Genomic DNA, 22,307 nt, shown 5'->3' on the forward strand with positions numbered 1-22,307 from the left:
TGGTGAGACATGCAAGTATGTGTTTAAACTGAGCTCACAGGAGCAAATGCCTTAGTGGCTGAGCTGGGACTAACACAAACCTGACCTTCAGCAAACACCTTCAGCAAATTCAGTATGAAGCCTTCTCAGAAGGGCTGCCTGGGCCCCTTCTTTCTGTACCAGTACCTCCCATTTTCTCCAGGCTGTGAATTCTCTTCTCCCTTTCTTCTCTCCATTCAGAATAATTGGCTGCCTTGGAGAGGAGTCAAGGTGCCAATCAGCTGTGTGTGACCTGGGCAGCCTAGAGAATGCTGTTGTTATACTGGAAAATGTCCCTAATTTATGTATAGGTCTTCTGCAGCATCGTGCCTCTTAACTAGATGGCCACTTCTTCCTCCAGGTTTTGGTATCCTGATTCTTCTCCAATTCTGTTCTGGTCCTTGAAATCTGGAATACTCACTAAAGCTCTGGAAATGGCCAGGTGCAGGAGAGCAGTGGTGTTAAGCAGAAAAGGAGACAAGTTGAGATGGGCCGTCCAGCTGGATATTGCATTCTGACATGCCAGAGGCTAAGACTGCAGGCTGATTTCTAGGTCTCTCAGTTCCTAATTTACTTTAGGCAACAGCAGCAGGGCTAATTCAATTTAAACCATTTAATCTAACCTGGTAGATTTTGCAGGAAAGTGGATTAGCAAGTGCTGAAAGCACTGCTTTGCCAGCAAAGCTCCATAGATGATAACCTCATGGAAAGAGACTGCAAACAACTGTCTGAGGCTGCCCTGGAAGTGTTTTACCCTTCTCAACCATGCCAAGTCCACAGCAGGCAAGCAAACCAGCTCGATCCTGATCCAGCTCTTCCTCCATTGGCGTGTTCTCCCGCAAATGCCCGTTTTTATTGAGGTTGATACTTGAATCGGAAAGAACTGAGTTTGGTTTTCATGCCACAGACTACAATGCTGAGAAATAAACAAAAAGAAATCTGTTTTTTACTTGTTAGCTGAGCAGTTTTGATTTGAAAATCGCTGACAGACGTCAAACATGGGACCCCACAATGAAATGTTTACAGTGCCATATCAGAGAGGGATTCCACTTTGAAACTGAGTGGAAGTATGTGGGAAGTTTGCAGAGCAGGACGTGTAGGGGTAGACAATTAAAGCACAATGGAGCCATCAGCATCCAGAGTTAAAGGAAAGAAATGGTATTTATATTCTTCATGTTTCTTCTCAATTGACAAGCTGATCCCTTCCATTTGTGGTTATTGAGCTAGCTTTTGTCTTGATTCCCTGTATTTTCAATTTGCTGGCTTTGGCTTTGTGTTATTTTCCTTTATAAACGGCACTAGCAAAGTGGGGAGCTCTGCACACTCAATGGTGAAACAGAAAGAAGACCATTTCTTTATGTTTTTCTTCTGTTTGTTTTTCTTGTATGAAGATATGTTTCATGCAAATCGATGTATAATTTAGCACTGATGCTGCACCTTTATTTTTATTTGATGGAGAAATGCTTAACACTTGACACTATTTAATTTTAATATTATTTTAATTTTCTATTTAATTTTCTCATGCAACAGCTCATGCTGCTTTCCATAACATAAATGAAGAAGGCTAACTCTGTAATTTGAAACTTGGAATGACTTTATTATTACAATCTGATTTGTTTACTGTTGGCAAACCCCAAATATTTTTCTGAAGAGGAAGTTGCTCTGTTGTGCCTGCCATTAATATAAATATATATTATGCCATGTGCATTTCTATATAGGGCACATTTGCTTCCCAGTTTACTGTTTGTCACTGAGAATAGAGAAAACAATTACAAGACAACTTGTTTTTTATTTTGAAACTGTAGAAGTTATAAATTGCAGTGAATTGGAAAAACTCAAGTTGCTCTATGGGACAGAGGCATTCCAAAGCACTTCCACTGGCCCTGGAAGTACAGAAACAAGAGCATGATGAGGACACTTTGTGGAGGTAATGGCAGTAAAAGAGATGTGACTCTCTTGTGCCTTCTGTTGGCCTAGCTCTCTTTGCAGTTTGGGTTTGTGTTTCTAGAGGCAGCATACAGAGGAGTGCAGAAAGTAATTCTGCTCTTGCACAACTCAACCTGCAGTGTCACTTTTGCACCTCAGGGTAGGGATTAACAGAAAGTATTGCACAAAGTGGAGAGAGCACCAGCTTGGGAACAGCTTGGGGGAAGTGATGCTTATTCATGTGGTGGGGGACTCACAGGGGGTGGTTTAGGGGCCACACTGGCAGCACACACAGCATACATGAAGAGGGAAGATAAGGGCTGAATAAAATGAGGAGAAGCCTTCCTGCAGGTCAGTAATATGAACTTGGCTGGTTGCTATCCCTGGGGAAGTGGCAGAAGCCTTGTTGTTTGGAGCATGTGAAACTAGTATAAACAAGACCATAATAAATGTTTGCTGGAGAACAGTCCTGTGCTGGCAGGGAGTGCTGGGTGACTTAATGGGTCTTTTCCATCTGTAGAGTCTATGAATAACAACAGATGATGCAAAAGAAAGAAAAAAAAAAGGTGTGAAACTTCTGCAGGCATTTTTCAGCAAGCAAATTGCTTTCCTAAAACAGAGAAAAAGTGATCTGAAATCACTCAAAGACATTTGTTGAGCCGTATCCAAGTCTGTTTTTACAAAATCTGTTGATATTCAGCTGCCAGGTGAAATCTTGGGCTGATTGACATCCAGTGGAATCCTACCACTAGCTTCACCAGGGCCAGGTTGGAGTAATTGGGGAACCAGAGTTTGGTTCATTTGATGAATCAGAACTGAGAAATAATAACTCCAGCTCAAAACAGTTTAACTCATTTTTCATCCTCACAAACAAACAAACAAAAAACCAACCAAATTAAAAAACAAAAACAAAAAAAATCCCCCAAAAAACCACAAGACAAGAAAGAAGAAAAAACATTTAGCAAAAGAGTAGATAAAAGCATTCCACTTCCAGTCTCCCTCTTCCCTTCTCACAAACCTGCCTCGCCCCTCACCATCCCAGTAATCCTGCAGGGCTGCTGTGTTTGGTTTGCTTGTTTTGTTTGGATTAAAAAATAACCCATTAGATGTAGCTCAATAATTGTGGCAGAAAATCTAGGAAGCGAAACAAGACAGATATATAAGAAAGAGGAGTGGTCTGTTTTCATTATTTTTCTTTCATTTTCAGATGGAGCAGATGTTGTCTGTTCTCAGCTTTTCCCAGTGGACACTCTTTGCTCAGACTTTGTTGCCACTGTCCTTTGAGGATGCTCTGCCCTTGCTGGCCCTTCACCTTTCCTTCTGCAGTGATGCTTCTGAGGTTTGGGAACATAAGGATGACAGAGTAGAGAAATGAGAGGACAACTGAGGTGAGGCAGGAGGCTTGTACCTCTGTGGAGGACCAGCTGGGTGAAAAGGGGGATGGAAAAGCAGCAGTTTCCTCTGCTGCACCTGAGTTACCACAGCTCAGGGAGGCTCTGTGCCTTCCCAGCACCTTTTCCTGCCCATTTCTGCCACCAGCACCCCTGCCTCGGTGGCCTGGACTCACACTCCTCCTCAAATCCCCCTTTCTGGGGAATTTCTGTGGCTCCAGGCTGCCCATGCCCCAGGTTCCCGTGGTCAGGAGCAGGGGAGTGGTCCCAGCCTCCAGCCCCACTGTGTTTGTTGGGGCTGTACAATCCCAGGATGTTCCAAGAAAGCACAATAAAAATTAGAGCAGTGCTGAGCCACAACGTCTTTGATTCATGCTCAGTAACCACATGAGAGGATTGCATGCTTAGAAAATGAAACTGTTTCAGCATTAAGAGAAATATTTATGAAGATCCTGCCAGCACAGCTGACCTGCAAGACTGATTTCCTGATGTCTCCTCTTTGCGGCAACCTTCCTTTCTCTGCCAGGTTTTTGCACCTTTCTTTTGTCAGGGTTTGTTTTGTTGTGTCATTTCAGGGGGCAGAAAGGATGGGTGTGTGTCTCCCCAGCCTCAGCCCCCTGGCAGTGTGCAGAGATCTCAGTATTCCTTTGCTCTGGCTGCTGAGTTTTGTGTGTTTCCAACTGCTCCCATGACCTGCCCTCCTGGAGGGTTGTGCTTTGGTTTTTCAGTCTATCAGAGCCTGTGCTTGACCTCTCCTGACAGCTCTGCAAGGGCAGGCTCTGGTGGGCTCAGGACCTCCTCCCTATCATGCTCTTCCCACACCCTCAGGCTTCTGAATGTGGTTATGATCAGCTTTGCTTTGGTTAACTCCACTGGCTTTTAGGGTGCCTTGGAGAAGATGCCTTGTGGGCTCAGATTCTCATTTGGGGCAACAATTTCGTTACATCCTTGGCAATGCCCAGGTATGTCATATCATACAAAATTTTCCTTAACTTCCATCTCACAGTGCTTGTCTGAATGCCCTCCAGGGATCTCCCCTGCCCTCCCTCCACAGAGAAATGGAGGAAATATTTCCCTGGTGATCAGGGTCTGCTCTTCCAGCCTTTTCCCATGGCTGGTTTGGGATTTCATGGTGCAGTGGACTTTCCCATAGCTGTTGGTCACGGTATGCACTGAAAACTTCTCACTGTGTTGTGCAAACTCCCTGTCACACCTGGTGAGCAGACTCACTTTGAGGTTAACTTGAGAGTGGTTCTGTCTTTGTCTAGATGTTTTTAGCATTTCTCCCCCAACCCTCACGGTTGTTGCCTTTTCCTCCTGGCTGTCACGCTGGGTCCTTGCCCCATCATCTCAGTCCTTTCTTTGCCCATGCAGCTGCTTCCTTGCACTTGAAGTCCCACCTCCTTGCCCTTCAGACAGAGCCAAGTACAAAGTTTGTAAATTGTCACATGTGGCTTTAGGCATCTGAGCTTTAGAATATAGAGATTTTCACTGATGCCTGTCCTGGATTATCCTGTGTGTTTTTAAAAATCTCTGGCCTCTTTCAAGGAAGCAGAAATTAGGCTCCTGAGCATCACATTTTCTTCTGAGCCTTCTCTAAAACGTTTGGGCCCATCCACAAGGGTGCAGCAGGAGAAGTGTTCATTGCAGAAGAGTGCACATGTGTGTGCATATGCATATACATGTGTATATGTGTGTATGTGGGCACCTTGTGCTGGATCAGGTGCCAACAACGGGGTACAGTGAATAAACGTGCACTGCTTGATTTTTTGGAAGGGCTATGGTTTCATTTAGCACTATGGTTGCTCACAGCAGGGGCATTTTTTGTTGTCTTTTTGACACTTTAGCAGGTACAGGTTTCAATAGCTTGGATACGAGGGCACAAAGAGGAAATTTTGGACTGGAGGCCAGGAAAGCATTTCCCAATAATTGCCCTAACCCATAGAAATAATAATAATAAATGGCTAATATGTTCAAATCTAAGGAGCATGAGGATAAAGCAAGCTGTAGGAAATAAATGAGTAATTGTAAGTGTGGTGTAGGTTGGTGGACAAGGACTGTCTCTAATTTTGCAGTGAGACAATGCAAACAGTATTCAGTGTCTTAAAAAGTGAAACATTTTAAAACATTTTTAAAGAATGAATGCTGCAAGTATCCCACTTGTGACAGTCATGTGTACAATCTGAAGAGATCTGTTGGGACCCACAGCATTTCAAAGCTGAGTTCCACAATTAGATGTGTGCAGCACTGTCTGGTAAAGGGGTCTGATTGCCAAGCAATGTTTTGAGTTATAACAAGACAAAGAATCAATCATGAAGAGCCACCAAAGGGAAGATGCATAATATTTGCCTTATGCAGCTTTCAGGATATAGTAATGACAGCTGTGGAGCTTGCCCTGCAAAGCTTCATGCTGTACACTGCTCGTTTCCCTACTCCACCAGCAAAGCTTGGAGTGGCACTGCTGGGGACCGAGTTTCACCTCTTGCCTTAAGTCTTAGGGGGCTGCCAATGGCAGTAACACACAGGCCAAAGGTACAGGCAATATCATCTGCAAAATAAAATTATGACCCTCTTGCAAGAGGCCTCAGAAGCCCAGAAAAAAATCCTTATTTGTGGCATGGTACAGGGCTTCTGCATGATGGAAGCCACACACATCTTTTGCTGACTTGTGGCCCAAGAGATTATGGTTTGCAATGTTAAATCATTGACAGTAGTACACATTGAACAATCACTTTTTATCAGGATGTTGAATGGTGGCAGTAAACAAATTAATCAGGGAACAGAAATACAAACATACGCCTTTATCGCTTATGGCATGGGTAGAACCCTTATTTTCTCCACTTAGTTAGTGTGTATGTTTTTAATGGAATAAGTTAAATGTTCATCATTTTTCTTGTTGTCCAAGATTTCAGCAACAAAACAGTAGGGAACTCCCATTACCCATTTCAGCTCCAAAAGTATTCTTTTCTTCTCTCTGCAAAATGCTCAGGTCTAGTGATCCAAGTTAAACATTACTGGAATTTAACCATGACTCAGAAACAATATTAATTTTGAGTCCACATATTTTTCTTCTGGTAGGGTATAAAAGTTTAAAATACGTGCACCCTCCAGACAATCTGTAAATGGTAGAATGCAATGGATGAGACAAAGAAAAACAAAACAACATACAAATATACCAACAGAGCAGCAGCAGTGTTGGGTGGTATGAACTTTTTTGGTATGATGGCAGGAACCAGAGTTTTTTCCCCCATTTCTGTTGTCAGGTTCAAAGGGAACAGAAGACTGGCATCATGCCACTGAGCTGGGTCAGAGGATTTCTGTCCCATACAAATCCATAACTGGGGTTACTTCTTGGTGGGAAGCACAGGGATTGTTCAGAATATTAGCATGGCATTTCTGAACTCCCCCATCGCTCACTCCCTCCCTGCGCGGGAGATACCACACTGCTGTTTGTCTGAAGTCTAAAGGCTGCCACAGCCACCTTTTTCAAATTAAAATGGCAATGTAAATTTTGTAAATGTTAGTTCTCCTAATTGGCAGTGGCTTGTATAATTAAAATAAAATCACTAATACTTTCTCTTGTTTTTTTGGTTTTTTTTTTTTTTTATCACTGAAGTTCATTTTTCAGTAACTCAGACAATGTCTTCATTTTTATGAAGACCCATACTGACCTCTAAATATCTGATTTTTTTCAGTGAATGTTTATGCCCATCTGGTTTGAATTTAGCATTCTTATGAGTCATTCCACTTTGATAGGAACACTCTGCTTTAGAAAACTTCTTTTAATATTTTAAAGTTTTAAATCAAACACTGCATACGGCATTACCTAAGCCCCCCTACAATTATGGAAATCAGTGTGTTCGTTTTCTTCATTGGACATTGCATTTGCTCTCTTTGTGAATTAAATGATTTTCATGCTAGAAAGGTCTATAATGCACATGTGTTCAAGTGTTTTACCATCTTTTGCTGCCACATCCTTTCCCAGACTTAATAACAGCCTTTTTGGAAACAGCCTCAGTAGAGGAAGGATGAGTGATTCTATAGGAAATAAGGATGCTCAGCACTTCCTTACATCTGACATTTAACCCAAGCAAAAGTGCTATATTTATTTTACTATCAACACTGATTTTATTACTTCTTATGTTCTTACTACACGCATTTCCTGATGTTAAAGATATAACCAATTCTTTTGGGTTATTTCTTTTCATGCAGTGAAGAGTTTAAATAGATTTTTTTAAAGTGAATAGCAAATGAAAGGGAAGGAAAAAAGTTCAAAGCAAGCTATTAAATGTATGGTGCAGTGGAAACCATTCTATTTAAAAATGAAATTTCAATTTGCCAGTATGTTTTGTTGAGCTATAACTGAATCATCACATAAAATAGAATGGGTCAGTTCCAACTGAAAAAAATTGAATATTTTAAAGTATTGTTTGTTTGCACTTAATACGTTCTAACAAGCTAAGATTCCACTTCCTTTCTTGACTACTTAAATTAATTTTAGCTCTTAAATACATACAAAGTAAAATTTAAACACTGATGTTTTCTCTGAGACCCCTAACTAGAAGAGAATAGTTTCTGAGCAAATATGGGCGAATTGCTTTAAACCAGATGAAAATTACAGTACTTTATTTTATTATAATATGGAAAAATGTAAGAAGTTGGGGTTTTTTCCATAAACACAAACTATTTAAGCTCTCGCTTAGTTTAAGCAAATGCTTCGCAATTTTGAGAGCATCTTCCCACATACTTAATAATTAGACTGACACTATTTTCCCAGTTTATAGCCTATAATGTCCTTCTTCAAAGCCTCTGACTTTTCTGTCTTTTCTGCCAGGGTAAATTTGGATTCAAGTAAACAAAGAGAGCACCTAATTTTTAGCTGATCTTTAGCAGAAAATGCAGAAGCCCACCTTAAGGATGGAGCTCCATGAGGACCCAAAATGACCGTACTTTATACTCTTATGCTAGGGTGCATTTTACATTGAGCAGGGCAGCAGAGCAGCAGCTAATGTGCTGTAAGCAAGATCTGCTCTCTGGAACAAAGCATTGTCATTGCTATGCACACCCATAATAGTGTCTGGTTTATTTTGGTAGCATTTTAGGTAAGGTAAAAAAAAAAGGACAGGCCCATTAATAGAGGCTAAAATGTAGTCCCTTCCTTTCCATCATTCCTAAGCAGCCTGTAACATGAAGAATGCTTTTGTAGTTCACATTAGTCACATTATCATGATGGAATAATGAAAGAAGAAAGGATTTATTTTTAAGTACAGTTCAGAGGTGTAGTGTTGTCAGACTAATGTCAGGATACCACACTTTTAAAAAACACTTAACCTTCATCAGTCAGACAGATAAATACTAAAGATACTAAAGTCCCTTTCTAATCCATTGAGGATGCCATGTTTTTTCTTATCTTTCCTTTTATTTTTTTTTCCTGTAGATCAGATAATGGAAAACTTTAGCCTTGCTAAGAAATCTGGGGATATTATATTATAGAATTATGATTTTGCCAATTTTCAGTAATAATTTTTCACCAATTGCTGAACTTTGTTTTCTCCATTTGCAAAGACAAAAAGGAAAATACCTTCACTCATTTGCTCAGTATTTGTATAGAGTGGTGACTGTTCATTTTCACATGTAATGGACATGTGAAACATTCATCACATAGTTGTATTCACACAGGCTCTCTCCCATTTTACTTGTAAGGGTTAGGGAGAGGCAGTGGAGAGACTGCCCTGGTGAGTGCATATTCTGAGAGCTGTTAAACAAAACATTTTGCATTAAACACTTTGATGGTCTGACATTATTTTTAACAGCATTATGCAGGTAGTCTGCTCCTTTTGGGCATACCAAGTGCCCTACAGTACCATCCACAACTAGCAGAGCACAGAAAGGGGTCCCCACAGCAAATCATGCTATTGTTGACTTCTTATTTAATAACCATTTTTTAGAGGTAGAAACAGGAGAAGCTTGCAGGTAAGGCACTGATCTGAACTGCCAAAGACTGGGCTCAGTTCCTGATTCCCCTACAAGTGTTCTCTCTGAATGGTACCTGCTATTGGGATAAGGGTACACCCTGCAGCAGGCTGAGTCTGACACCAAACCCCTTTTGCACTGGCCTTGCATGGATGCAATGCCATGCTCAGATGCTTGGCTTTACTCAAACTGGAGAGAAAGGTGAGGCTCTTGCTGCTGTGGCTGGTGGTGTAAATATGCACAGAGCCACCATGGAGGGGTGCTAATCCAGATGCCTTCATGGTGATAGCAGGTAGCCAGCCCTGGCCAGGGGAGGCAGCTGGGAGACCTTTTCCCAACATGTCCCAAGTACTTCCCATAAAAGCAAACAGGATTCACAGGTTGCTGCCCAAACTGACCTTACAGCTCTAAGTGTATGTTGCAGGAAGGCACAGGTATCTGTGCCCCAAGCTGAGGGAGCTGTGGCCCTCACCCCACTCATCAGGTTTTGGGATCCTAACGAGCTGGGCATGGGTTACACTATTAAATTTGGTTGAAACTGGCCCAAAGTTGTTTGTTGGGAAACTGGCAGACAGATAGATGGATACTATGGTTGCATAAACTTAGTTTCCTAAGGAAACTGGACCAAGAAATGAGGATGGTAGCACCTCCCTACCATACAAGGATGGTATGAGAATAAGGGCTTTTCTGGTGGTGAGCTGCTCAGGTGTTTCAGGGATGGAGAAAATGCAAGTTCCTAGACAACTAGATTAATTTTGGCATTTTTCCTTCTATTTTGAAGTTGTGTACTGCAAATGGTCACTCATGGGCGTATCTTTTGAGCCAGTAACTCTGCAAACACAAACTGTGTTTGAAGTATCAGCAACTAATGAAGTGGAAAGAGATTCAGATCTTGTCTGCTGAACTGCTAAGTGTCTGTGTGGCAAAACACAAGAATTCCTACTTACTTTTCCATGAGGAGAGCATATTTTGAGTACAGCACTACTCCCTTTCTCCAGAAAGTTCATCAACTGAAAGCAACTAAATATCCTTTCATATTTCGAATTGTAGTGCATTTCCTTGCCTTAAATTTGAAAAACAAATTTGTGTGTAATAATGGGAAAATCTTTGCAGTTCAAAGGAGATACAGGTGCAAGCCTTAGCTGCACAAAGCATTGGTCTTTCTGAGCAGAAGGGTAAGCAGCAGTAAATCATTGAAGCTCAGGTTCATGAGGAATCCAAGCACTTCCAACAGAAATCAGGAGGAATTTCAGAAGGTATTCTAAGGCTAAGAGCCTAAAATCTTCCACTCCTTCACAGCCTGGTGCTGCAGGGGATGAAACTCTGGAATCTCTTCAGTTTTCCATTCCCAAACCCTGGGCAGGGGTAGCTCAGCTCCCTGATCATAGGGAAGGTGGCCTCTGAGAGGCCTGGGCATGCTGGCATCTGTCTTGGGCTGAAGGTCTGCTGGGACCTTTGTAGGAGGCATTTCTCCTTGCCATGTTGTGCCTAAAAAAACCCCAGGTTGCTCACTAACCCAGCAGCAGCTCTTTTATGAGAGCAGGATGGGGGAGTGATGTGCTGCTGTGTGCTGCCTGCCCTGTGGGTATCCCATGCACGTGAGATGGGACTAATCCCCTGACCAGTTTTCCATGTGCCCTGCCTCTGCCAGGGCAAACCCTGTGCTTAAAAAAATAGAAAATTCTTGATCAGGAAGAAGGAGCTGGTACATCTTTGTGCTCCTCAGGAGGGAGGAATACAGGCTCCAGCATCTTCTTACACATCTCCCCTAATGGCTGGCTCCTCTATCTGCAAGGAGAGCAGGGCCTGGGCTGCTGCAGGCAAACAGGGAAGCTGAATTCAGGTCTCCCACATGCTAGATGAGCACTCCTGATACTGCAATGCTGTATAAAGAAACCATAGTTGCCCCTGCCAGCTAGTATGAAGGGCATTAAAAAGCAGGCTTGGTCTGCTTTTGGAGAGCTGAGCCTCTGGGCTCAGAGGAGAGGGAGTGATGGCATGCACGTCTTAAACCGTCTTTCTCCTCAGTGTGGGTTTTTCTGGAGCATCTCCAAAGACTGTCCCCACTAGCTGTCCCCATTTTCTGGACCTCAGCACCCAGGGGAAAGGTCTAGACTGGTGTTCCTGTAACAGGCATCTCAAATTAGGTGGTGCAAGTCCTGGCACGCAGGGATTTGGCCCGGCTGTGTCTGTGTTTGTTTAAAGAGCTATATGCTGAGCCAGGTTAGTGCCTGTTGCATTAGTCATAACAAGCTTTCAGGATTATAAATGGAGAAAATGCTGAGTAACTTGTGATTCAGCCTTACTATGATTTCTAAGTACATATTACTAATACATTCCATGCTATTACACTCCTTCCCCTCCCAGTTTGACACCTACATCCGTTCCCCACACAAATCTGGAGCAGAGAAAGCTCCTCTTTTTTCCAGTAGCTGGTAGGACATGAGGAGCTGCCTCATCCTCCACTCGACATTTTTATCACCCTCAAAAACTCCCTTGTTTAAAACTGTTTACTCTGTGCTGGGATGCTTTCTTTGGGAAATAGTAGTGACAGGAACCAGTGGATTTAAGGCAAAGTTGCAGGTTCTGCACCCCCTGTGTGTAGCAATCAGTATTTTTTGCCTTTGTATTTATCATGAGTTATCTGCAGGGTTTTATAGGAGAGTGAAAATTGAGCCATCAGGTGGTTTCTGTGGTGGAAGCTTGAATGTTCTATATATATATAAAAAAGACAACTTTGTTTCTTTTGGCATTATCTAAAATGAAGTTAATGGTGGGTGGAGGCTTCCTGGGAAGGAAATGTGCAGGGGTAAAAAATGAAATTGTGGTGGGCCACCACCCTGTAGGGCCTTGGTGAAAACGCTGAATAATTATCTGAATGTTGTGGGTGATGGAAGTTTGTGTCCTCCTCTGGCAGGGCTTTGCAGGAAAGGCTGTTTGTGCACCTTTGGGTTGGCAGGAAGAACACACACACACACACACACACACTCCTCAAGCAAGGGCAGAGCCTTACTTGCTGGAATTTCATTTTATCAACTTATATTGAGACATCTATAATGCCAAGAAAGGCCTCTTTTGAAGAAAGAAAAATTATTTTTGTGGTAAGGGTTTGTGTACTGCAGTACTGGAGGAGGCTGGGATCACAGGGATCAGTGGGATCAGTGATGCCAGGCTCAGGAGGGGTTTCAGTGCCAGAGTCATGCCCCTCCCTAAATGGAGGGAGTCCCCAAAATTGGAAGCAGAGAGGCTCCTTTAACAGCTGGGAGAAGGAGAGGGACCCCCACAGCCCCCTGATTTCTTTCTTCAGCTTTCTTTCAGGGCCTGTCAAGGGACCCTGAAGTGACCAGGATTTTAATAACTTTAGGTTAGAAGGGATGAGTCTGGGAATCTGAAGTGCAGATTACACCTATGACAGCAACTTAAGAAGTTCCTCTCCCTCCTCATGAGCTCCATTGAACACTGAGGAGCCCAGGTTTTTCAGGCATGTTCCCAGTTTGGGAATTTCAGCACATGGCTGGAGATGGTGCCAGTTTTGCATCATGCTGGAAGGTTAGTGCAGTGGTGTAGGTGAAGCCCTGGGTGAACCCACAGAAATCACACAAGGCAGGGGTCAGAGGAAGGCTGTGGCTGCCCAGGCCAGGTCTTCAGCAAGGAACCTACAGATCATGGATGTGGGAAGCACTACATCTGCAAAAGTGAGGTTTAGCAGATAAAAGCAATTTTTAGAGGTAAGCACCATAATAACCACAGGTTTCTCTTGAAACACTGGTGCTGTTTGTTGCAAATGACCAAGAGGCCTGGTGACCTGCCCAGGAAGGAGGGAGATGTGCGCTCCAGGTGCTCTTTGATTCAAGAGATTGGAAACTTTAGCTTCTGTAGCCATCTCAGTGCTTTGACCACCAAGCTTAGGCTATTCTAGAAGAAAGCACCCCACTGAAGCTGCTCAGAAACATGCAAACCTCATGGAATCTGGACCCCTCTAATATCTAATTGTACAGTGAAGGGCTTTTACTGGAAGCAATGGAACTTGTTGTTCTAAGCCTGTTTATAAATTTATTTTAGTCTGTAGATAAAGACAAAAAAACCACACAGATGGCAGTGCCTGGGACCCACCATCTTTCATCCACCTCTCCCACTGCACCCCATCCACTGATCTGAGCCTGGCACTGGCCCCTGGCCACTGAGCAAAACAACATCCATTGGTACAGGAGGCACAGACAGCCTCAGTGAGGAGAGAAATACCTTCACAGTGGGTTCAGCACTACCTTGGACACTGCAGGAAGAATTCCCCTTCATACAGTCTCCCTGGGAATGGAGAATAGGTCCTTGCTCACCCCTGTGACAGAGCATGCCAAGATCATGGTGAAATATTAACTCTGGGCACCTCAGAGGGGTAGGTATTGAATTCAAATGGAGATTAATTTCTCACCTTCATCTCTGGCTTGTAATCAGAGGTGGAAAGTGTCATCAGCTCTGCTGCATAGGTCGGTGTTGTATCTCTCAAGAACACAATCGGCTGGAAAAGATTTTCCCAATGTCTATTAAATGCAGGCAAAAGAAGAAATGGAAGAAAATAAAAATTAACGAAGAGGAGCCCGTGAAGGCTTTAGTGGTATTGCTCTGGCATGGAACTGCCCATGAGCTGGGGATGGTGGGAGTGTGTGGAGCAGTGCAGGGTAAGCAAAGGGCAGCACCTGAACCCTGTGTGTCAGCAGGTACACATTCTGCACAGTATCAGTTACCTCAGCAATTCAGACAGACTGAAACAGGAGCTATTTCCTATGAAAAATGACCACAAGAGCTTTCCATTCCATGACTTTAATTTAGCTTTTTTTAGGCATTTGGATATTTTCCAGTGCTTCCCGGTAGCTGCTATTACAGTATTGTTTCGAATATAGATTGTATGAGTCACTGTACTGCCAAATTTAGAATTCATCCTGGAAATGCTCAGGCTCTTCTTTCAAGTCTTTTCTCCCAATCCCTTGGGTATTACACAGGCTTCCTCCAGATTTTATGCCGAAGTCCTAGCCATTCCACCTGACATCCTCTTTGTGGTGAAATCTAGTTATTCCAAAACACTGTGAGCTCTGAGAGGTTAAGCAGGCAAGCTTACAGTAAATCCAGAGAATTTGGGTAAGCACTTCCTGACAAAAACAATTTTACATATTTGCAGTTCAGAGTCTGGTTGGAAGTTTTCTTCGAAGAAAACAGAAAGGCAAGAAATTCACATCTTTGGAACTATCTGTGATGATAAGGAATGCCTTCATGTGTGTGCTTTACCAAGGCTGTGCCTAGAAGAGCTGGAGAAGCCAAGTACTTCAGGTCTTCAGGAAAACTGCATCTGTAGCCTACTTTCTTCCCTTTTAGTTTTTTTTTTTAGAGGATATAGCACAACGTTTGTGCTGTAAAGCCAGCTTCAGCTGGAAGCATCCTTTCTATAGATACAATTTGTGCAAGGTTTTAGCACACTCACCTGCAAAATAATCCAAATTACAGACAACCTGCAGACTGTGTGCTCAGCTGGACATGTAGAGCTCTTCCTGAAAATAAGCAATATCCATCACAGGGATTTGCAGCTCAGCCCTGCTAATTCTGTACTTCTCTTTATCTTACCACTTTATTTCTGTTACCTTTTCTTCTGCATGGTAGAAATAATTATAGCGCATTTTGGACCTGTACAGGAGTCACAGATCTATTTTTTCTCCCACTCTAGTGTTATACCTTTAATGTAATAGAAACTGCAGTCTTGTTTGAATTACTCTTGTGTTGTGTTTGGATTCTGCTGTGTCTGGTGGTCAAAGCAATGAGAAAAGTAGCTCATAATCTGTGAAACACATGAACTACATTCCTGCGACATTTGGAATACTTGGCAGACAGACAGTGTTGATTGAAAATGAGCAAAGCACTGTTACCTTTCCTTGTAGTTTGCTTTGTGTTATGGTGGCTAAGAATGCTGTTGCATAATAATTTTTAATTGTTTTTCTTTTAGGCTAGGAGGCCAGATACTTTTGTTTGGGTTGTTTTGTTGGGTTTTTGCTTTGTTTAATTTTTTGGTGTAGAAAAAAACATATGCATCACCACACACCACTGCTTGTTTCCCAGTATTTAACTGACATCTCAAAAGGAGAAACCCCCCTGAAACTCAGTGAACATTAAGTTGGCTGATTCTTCACCAGAAAGACCTTGACTGGGCATTTAGGCTTTATTATGTATTACAGTGTTTATCCTCTATGAGGTAAATCTGCTGAATTGAAAAAACATGTCAATATAATAACAAATGCATCAGCTGTAAACATGTCTTTGCCTTGCTGAGGACAGAAAAGAAAACAAACCTCACATTCTATACTAAGGCCCACTAAGACAGTTTTTAATATGAAAAGGAATAACAAATCATTAAGTGGGAAAGTGGCAGAACACAGAGCTGAATACTAGTGCATACTTTGTGTCAGGCTCTCAACTACCCAAGCCTTGGAGAATTTATTTTGCCAAAGCTTCCTCCACATGAATGGTATCAAAGGAACCTCGAGCCCTCAGACATGTTTGATGCACACTCCCACCAAACTTCACAGGATGTGATGGGATACATCCTTATGCCATGCCACAAAAATCAATCTGACAGGCTGCAATATAGCATTTTTGTTCTTTTGGACATGTGGGTCAGAAAAGCCACCGAAAGCTACCATGATCACACAATTCCTAGGAAATTCCCATGCCAAATACTTTGTGATAGGTCTAGAGCATACTAAGCATGAGCACTCTGCAGCAGCTCATCCAGGAACCAGGCTTTGCTCACTGTGGTACTCGAGGCTGCAGGAGCCATGGGTAGCTCCTGATAGCTCCTACCTAAAGAAGCATCTGTTGTCTGGTTGAAGAAGTCATGGATCTCAGTGGTTGAATGGACCCAGGAAATGTTCATTCTTCATCAAAGCTCTGCATTCATTTCTGTACTTGCAGGCAATACTAATGTGTGATGGGTAATAGCTATAATAGCATGGAAGTATTAATTTATGGTAGGTATATGATGCATACACTAAAGGTGTCCTTGTGAAAGCCAGAAGCAGAAAGCCTCAGCACTCTACTTCTTCCTAAAGGACATTCCTAAAGGAAATGGGTTCTTACACGGCCACTTTCTTTCTATTGGTGAAACTTGCTCCTCATAGCACAGCAATTTGCCTGGTCCAGCTGGCAGAGAGCTGTCCCAAGGAATCATCTGGCAATGCAGACCCTACTTACCTCTGGGTAACCAAGGGCTGTGGGAGCATGGAGCACACCATTGTCTGACTGATTCCATAATCCAGGGCAAGACCAGAGGCTGAATCTGAAGGGTGAGATGACATCAGTTCAGGTAATGAGGTGCCTGTAGGCTGAATTAGTAGTGGGAGAGGGGAGGGCCATGACTATGGATCTCCTTTCCTGCTCCTTTTAACACATGGTAACTAATCATAGTTGGTTTGGTTTCAAACAAAATCATTACCTTTAAAAAAAAAACAAAAACCACAGATGTTCTTAAGGAGTACAGGGAGTACAGCAAAGATAACTCACAGCCTACATTATTGTACATAATCAATACCACCTAAACTGTGCCAAATTGGTAGAATAAAGCTCTGTTTAACTGCATGCAGTGGTCTCAGGGCTCCATAGCTGCATACTCCAGAGGTCAGCTCTGGTAATAGAGGTGGGGCACTCACTGCTGTCTTCAGAGCATTTGTTACTGGGGATCGGTAGTTTTCCCATAGCACCCAAAAGACCTGGTCCTGCTGCAGAGCCCCCATGTTCACAGAGGTGCATGACTATGTGGTAGTGTTGTCTTTGTAATACTTCAGCTTAATTTAAAAAAAAAAAAGGAAGCTATGGGAGCAAGATTTGGATTGGCTGTAAACCAACATATGCACAGTTTAATAACATACATCTACATTCAGTGATTTCAGCTCTTATCTTTTAATCAGAAGCTATAGGACCCTAACCCAAATTTTAAACAGCTTACAAGTGCAGATTTTAAGTCTTACCTTTTCTTTTCTTTGTACTGAGTTAAGTAGTGAGAAAAATCACTGTTATGGAAAAAAACTCTTACAAAAACTATTATTAGTCAACAGGTTTTAAGTTTTTCTACCAGCTTCACAGCTGCTGTTTCCAGGTCTCTTTTAATTAATCCTGGTAACTGAAAGGTTTGACAAAAGTTTGTAAACCCCTATCCTTACAGGGTTTTCAATTACATTAATTAATTAGTTGTATATAAATCAATTCACACAGCTGAATAGACCTAATTAAAAATAAATACATTTACAAGCTATCTTATTACGGCAGCACTGAGGGTAATGAGTTCATTAAGCATCACATGGAGACATTTCCAGGCTGAGGGTACAGGCTGCAACATGTTGAAGACACTCGCTGCTGAGGAAAGGAGGCTCTGCCAACAGAGATTAGCCTATCTGCAACAAAAGCTTTTACTTCAAAGATCATAGATAACGTTGGAGGGCTTAATGAGAGTGTATTTATAAAATGTAAATAGGAGGATCTAGTGGGCACATAAATTGCATAACACTCATAGCACACCCTCTGCTCTTGCTTATGGAAGAGAGTAAAAGTTAACAAGTTATGGACATCACCTCCCTGTTTCAAGGGGTTGTTCTGCTTGCAGATCGATTCCTATTAGTGCAGAGTGCCTTAATAATTGGAACTGTATCACAAGCTTGAAATAGCTGCTGCACACCCCATTTGTCTGAGTACCACTTTTGATGAGGTTGGTCCCAAAATGCCGAACGTTTAACTGAAATAAATATAAGGTGTCTCAGCAAACTGTTGTGCTGTTCTGCCTTTAAAAGGACGAACTTCCAAAAAAACCCTTTCAGATCACAAAAACGTAAAATGCTTTATGGGTAATACTGAAAATGGGATTTGTTTTATGTTACACAGAACTGATAATTGGTTCTTTAAAAGTTTGCTGCGTTTTCACATGAAACATTAAAATGTTATGTGCTGAACTGACAGACAGAGGAAATTTTTAATATGCTGAAATAAAACGTGCTTAAATAACACTCCCCAATAGTCTTTCATTCTTTGCTTCGCTTATACAGAGAACCAGCCGTCACTTTTAACTTTTAATAAGTTTCATATGTTTTGTAGAGGAACTGTGTTTGGTTAATTCTAACCTTTAATTAGTAGCCTCTGGATTGGTGTATACCCCAGGCACGGGGATGTTATTAGTGTGAACTGAAAGCTATGTGTGTTACTCCATAACAGATCAAAACAAACCTTGTATGCTCTGACAGCATTAAACCCCACTGAGACTTTGTGCAGGATATGGTTTTCCACTTGCAAAAGAAAATTGTAATTCACAAGCCTTTGCCAGATGTTGTCCTCCCATACTTACATACCTACCGAGTAGGTGGTCACCTAGGGTAAAGCCAAGTGTGCCCTGTTAGAGCATTTGTCAGACTAAATAATTTCTTGAGGTCTTTTCTTTTCTTCTTCTTTTTTTTTTTTTTTTTTTTTAAGAAAAATAGCAGCAAACTATTTTTAAAAGCCGTGCTGGAAAATTACTGTTTTCTATGAATGTGATCCTGTTGTACAAAGGAGTCTGTTGAAGACTTGATTTCAGCTGAACAATGTCACTACAGACCATGCTGCACCATAAGTGCAGCAGTAACACAAAATCTTGAAGCAGACAAAATGAAGAGGAGATTGCAATAGAATGCTTTGAAAGGTGACTTCAGAAGACATTCTTTTGTTAAAATTAGAGATGTTCCTCTAACCAAATAGAAGAGTCCCCTAAATGAGAATAAAACCAGCACTGCTGGTTGCTCATCCCTGGCATTTTATTAGCATGAAGATACCTGGTACAAATGGGTACTACTATCAGACTGGTATCAGATTTTACCAAGTCAGTAAAAGTCATCTTTGTTCTCTGTAAAAAACTTTTCCCAGAGAAAGATTGTTTAAACTTTGCATGGAAAAGAGAAGCTTAAATGAAAAAATTACACTCAACCTTCACCCAAATTTTCTTTGGAAACAGCTTGGGTGACCCTGCTTTGGTGTTTTTTACATACTCAGCTGTAAACACAAAAACATGGCTTACATATTGTAAATGTTATTGCAACTTTTGTGGTCCAAGAATAAAAGTGAGGCAGGATTGTGGACAGTAATTAAAATTAAAACAGTGTTCCATAATGGAAACTTGGAATAATTTTCAAACTTAATCTTCTTCAGTAATTTTATGCAAAATTCTGTAAGCAAAAGAAGAAGTTTCTGGTGTTTTAGGATGTGCAGATGGTTTGGGGTTTTTTTCCAGGAGATTTTATAAACATGTCAAGTAATGACTGCAAGTGATTTTATACAGCAAAAAGCATTAAGATGACTTTTTTAATGAAATTAAGTTCTCCCTGGCTTCTGGACTTTTTGAGAAGAAAGAGATAAACTTTTGACTCTGAATGCCATAAGGTACTTACGGTATGACTGCTTGAAGCCACAAAAATCTTATCTACTGCCATGGTGGAAACCAGCCTGTGAACATCAGACGTTCAGTGACATACTTACGTGATCTATTTTTGGCCAGATCTAATGTAAGCATTGTGATAAAAGGGCAGGTCCTGCCAACAAGTCGGCACATGAAGTGCAGTGCAGTTGCCGACAGGCAGGGCTGTGCCAGAGCAGCCCTGCAGCTCTCCCTCCCTCCTTCCTTCCTGCCAGGCAGGGCAGCCCCATGGAGCTCTGGGCACAGGGACTCTCTGCAGGGTCAGGCCTGTCTGCATGCACCTGGAATTGCTTTGCTGGCTGCTTTGATGCCTGCCCGAATAACTTCTCAATAAACCCAGTGCAGCAAGTGCCTTCCTTTTATTCTATTAAAAAGCACATGTAGCTTTAGTTCTATTGATGGAGACCTTCCTCAAAAAGTGCATGTCTGTCCTAGGAATGAATTAAAACTAGTCACGCAGCTGTTATGTTACAGTACATAGAATGCAATGTTTCTCTGTCTAGGAACACCACACTGACAACTGATTTGGTGCAATAGTCCAGTATCTGCCTTTTCATGCATCTTGGATTTAGTGGTATTACATTTTGTGTCCATGTAAACAAAGGAAAAAATTTCTCTCATTGGCAACAAGAACAATGTACATGAACATGACTGTAAGGGCTTCCAGCACTAAATTTTATGTGTAAAAAGACCAATAAAAATCTGAGCTAAGCTTTGAGATTTTAGAAGAAATCTGAAAAGCCAGGGTTTTTTCTCCTTGCTTTTCTCCTTGTTTTTCCTGTTTTTTCTTCCTCTTTCTTTTTAATAAACAGACAAGGCAAATCTTCCAACAGACTCTGCAGTGTACATCTCAACAGGTAAACACTACTGGTCATTTCTTTCAAACATGTCATCTTCCTGAGATTAAACCTGGATTAATTTCTTCTTTAGACAGGTGACTTTCCACTCCTTGACAGAAACTGAACAGCATAAAAAATGGTTCTGGTCAAAATTACAGATCAGCTGGAAATTCACAAGCAGTTGTGCAGGATTTCCTCTAGAGAACTGACTGACTGACTGACTGACTGACTGACTGACTTAGAGCCATTTTATTTGTCAGTTATGTTGTTTTCCTCCAGAGGATAATAGACAAGCAAATTAATTAGTGAAAATAAGCTACAAAACCATCAAAACATTCAGGCAAAGCTTCACTCAAACTAACATGTTCAGTGAAACAGAAACTTGGACTGGCAGCTCTCTGTTTTTACACTATTTGTTGATTCTACTGACAGCTTTAATCATTGCTGAGCTGACATTCTGGTGGTACAAATGAGTAAATAAAATGTCAGTTTTGCTTACGATGACATTGAACATAACTGTTCAACCTTGACAGGTCTATATTTGTAGACAAGATAATAATTTCTTTAGACTTTCCTGCAAGAATAACATGTCTAAAATCTGCACTGCTACCACATACGTGGCCTGTAAACACTAAAAGTCAGCTATTTTTATTTGTGATCTTTTGACAAAAACTAATGGTGTCATTTTTTTTAATTTTTTTTTTTTACCTAGTCAGAAGGGCAGAGCAGCCAGCATGCGCCCAGCTCCAGATCACAGAGCAAAATCCCCACCTCACCCCAACTGATGGGAGTTCCTCTATCAGCTCCTGTGGACTCGGTGTTGACTCTTCCAAGGGTTGCACAAAACTCCAAGCTTTTCTGTGAAAAACCTTGTGTCAAAGAGGTTCTTTGTTTAAGGCATAACCTGAGTTGTCTGTCAAATGTGGGACTTGATCCAGCAAAGCACTTAAGCACATGTGTAGTGTTGTTGAAACCAACGGGACTACCGCTCACATGCTCAAAGTGACGCGTGTGTTTAAGTGCTTTGCCGGCCTGAAGCCTTGCAGAAGTCCTTTATATCATGTTGATTTCAAAGCACATTTCGTTATTACATCACCGTGCTGTTCTTGGCAAGGAATGAATTAATAAATGAGACAAGGAGAGCTCCGGCAGGAGCTGCTGGGGGAGTGGGACACTGCATTCCTTTCAAAGCCAGGTTGTGGCAATAAGTTTACAGGAGACATGAATCAGCCACGGAGGCAGATATAAATAACGTGAAGCAGCCGGGCCCGGTGACATACTGCTGCACTTTGTATATTGCAAGAACATACCAATACTGGGTACATTGTGTTTTTAATCTTCCCACAGACTTGGCATCCACCCACCCTCCAAGGCCAGCCATATTCTGGTCAGTGTGAGAATGCACTAAGCCCCTCTCTCTGCACAGGATTTTAATGCTATTTCACAACCTGGGATTGCATGGCTGGAGAACAGTCCTGTTGTAATGCCACAGTATCGGCATGCATGTGCTTTATAGATATGTTAAAGCCAAAAAGTCTCCCTTGAGGACACAGTGGTAACCATAGGGTTGGGTGAGACACATGCTCTTAAATCCCAAGATGAGCTCTTCCAGAGGGATGCTCTGTTGCATCCTGGACCACGTGGCCATAATTGTGTTGCTGCAATCAAAATTGATCTGCTTTCACATGC

This window comes from Agelaius phoeniceus, chromosome 5, assembly GCF_051311805.1.
Source record: "Agelaius phoeniceus isolate bAgePho1 chromosome 5, bAgePho1.hap1, whole genome shotgun sequence".
Lineage (NCBI taxonomy): Eukaryota > Metazoa > Chordata > Aves > Passeriformes > Icteridae > Agelaius > Agelaius phoeniceus.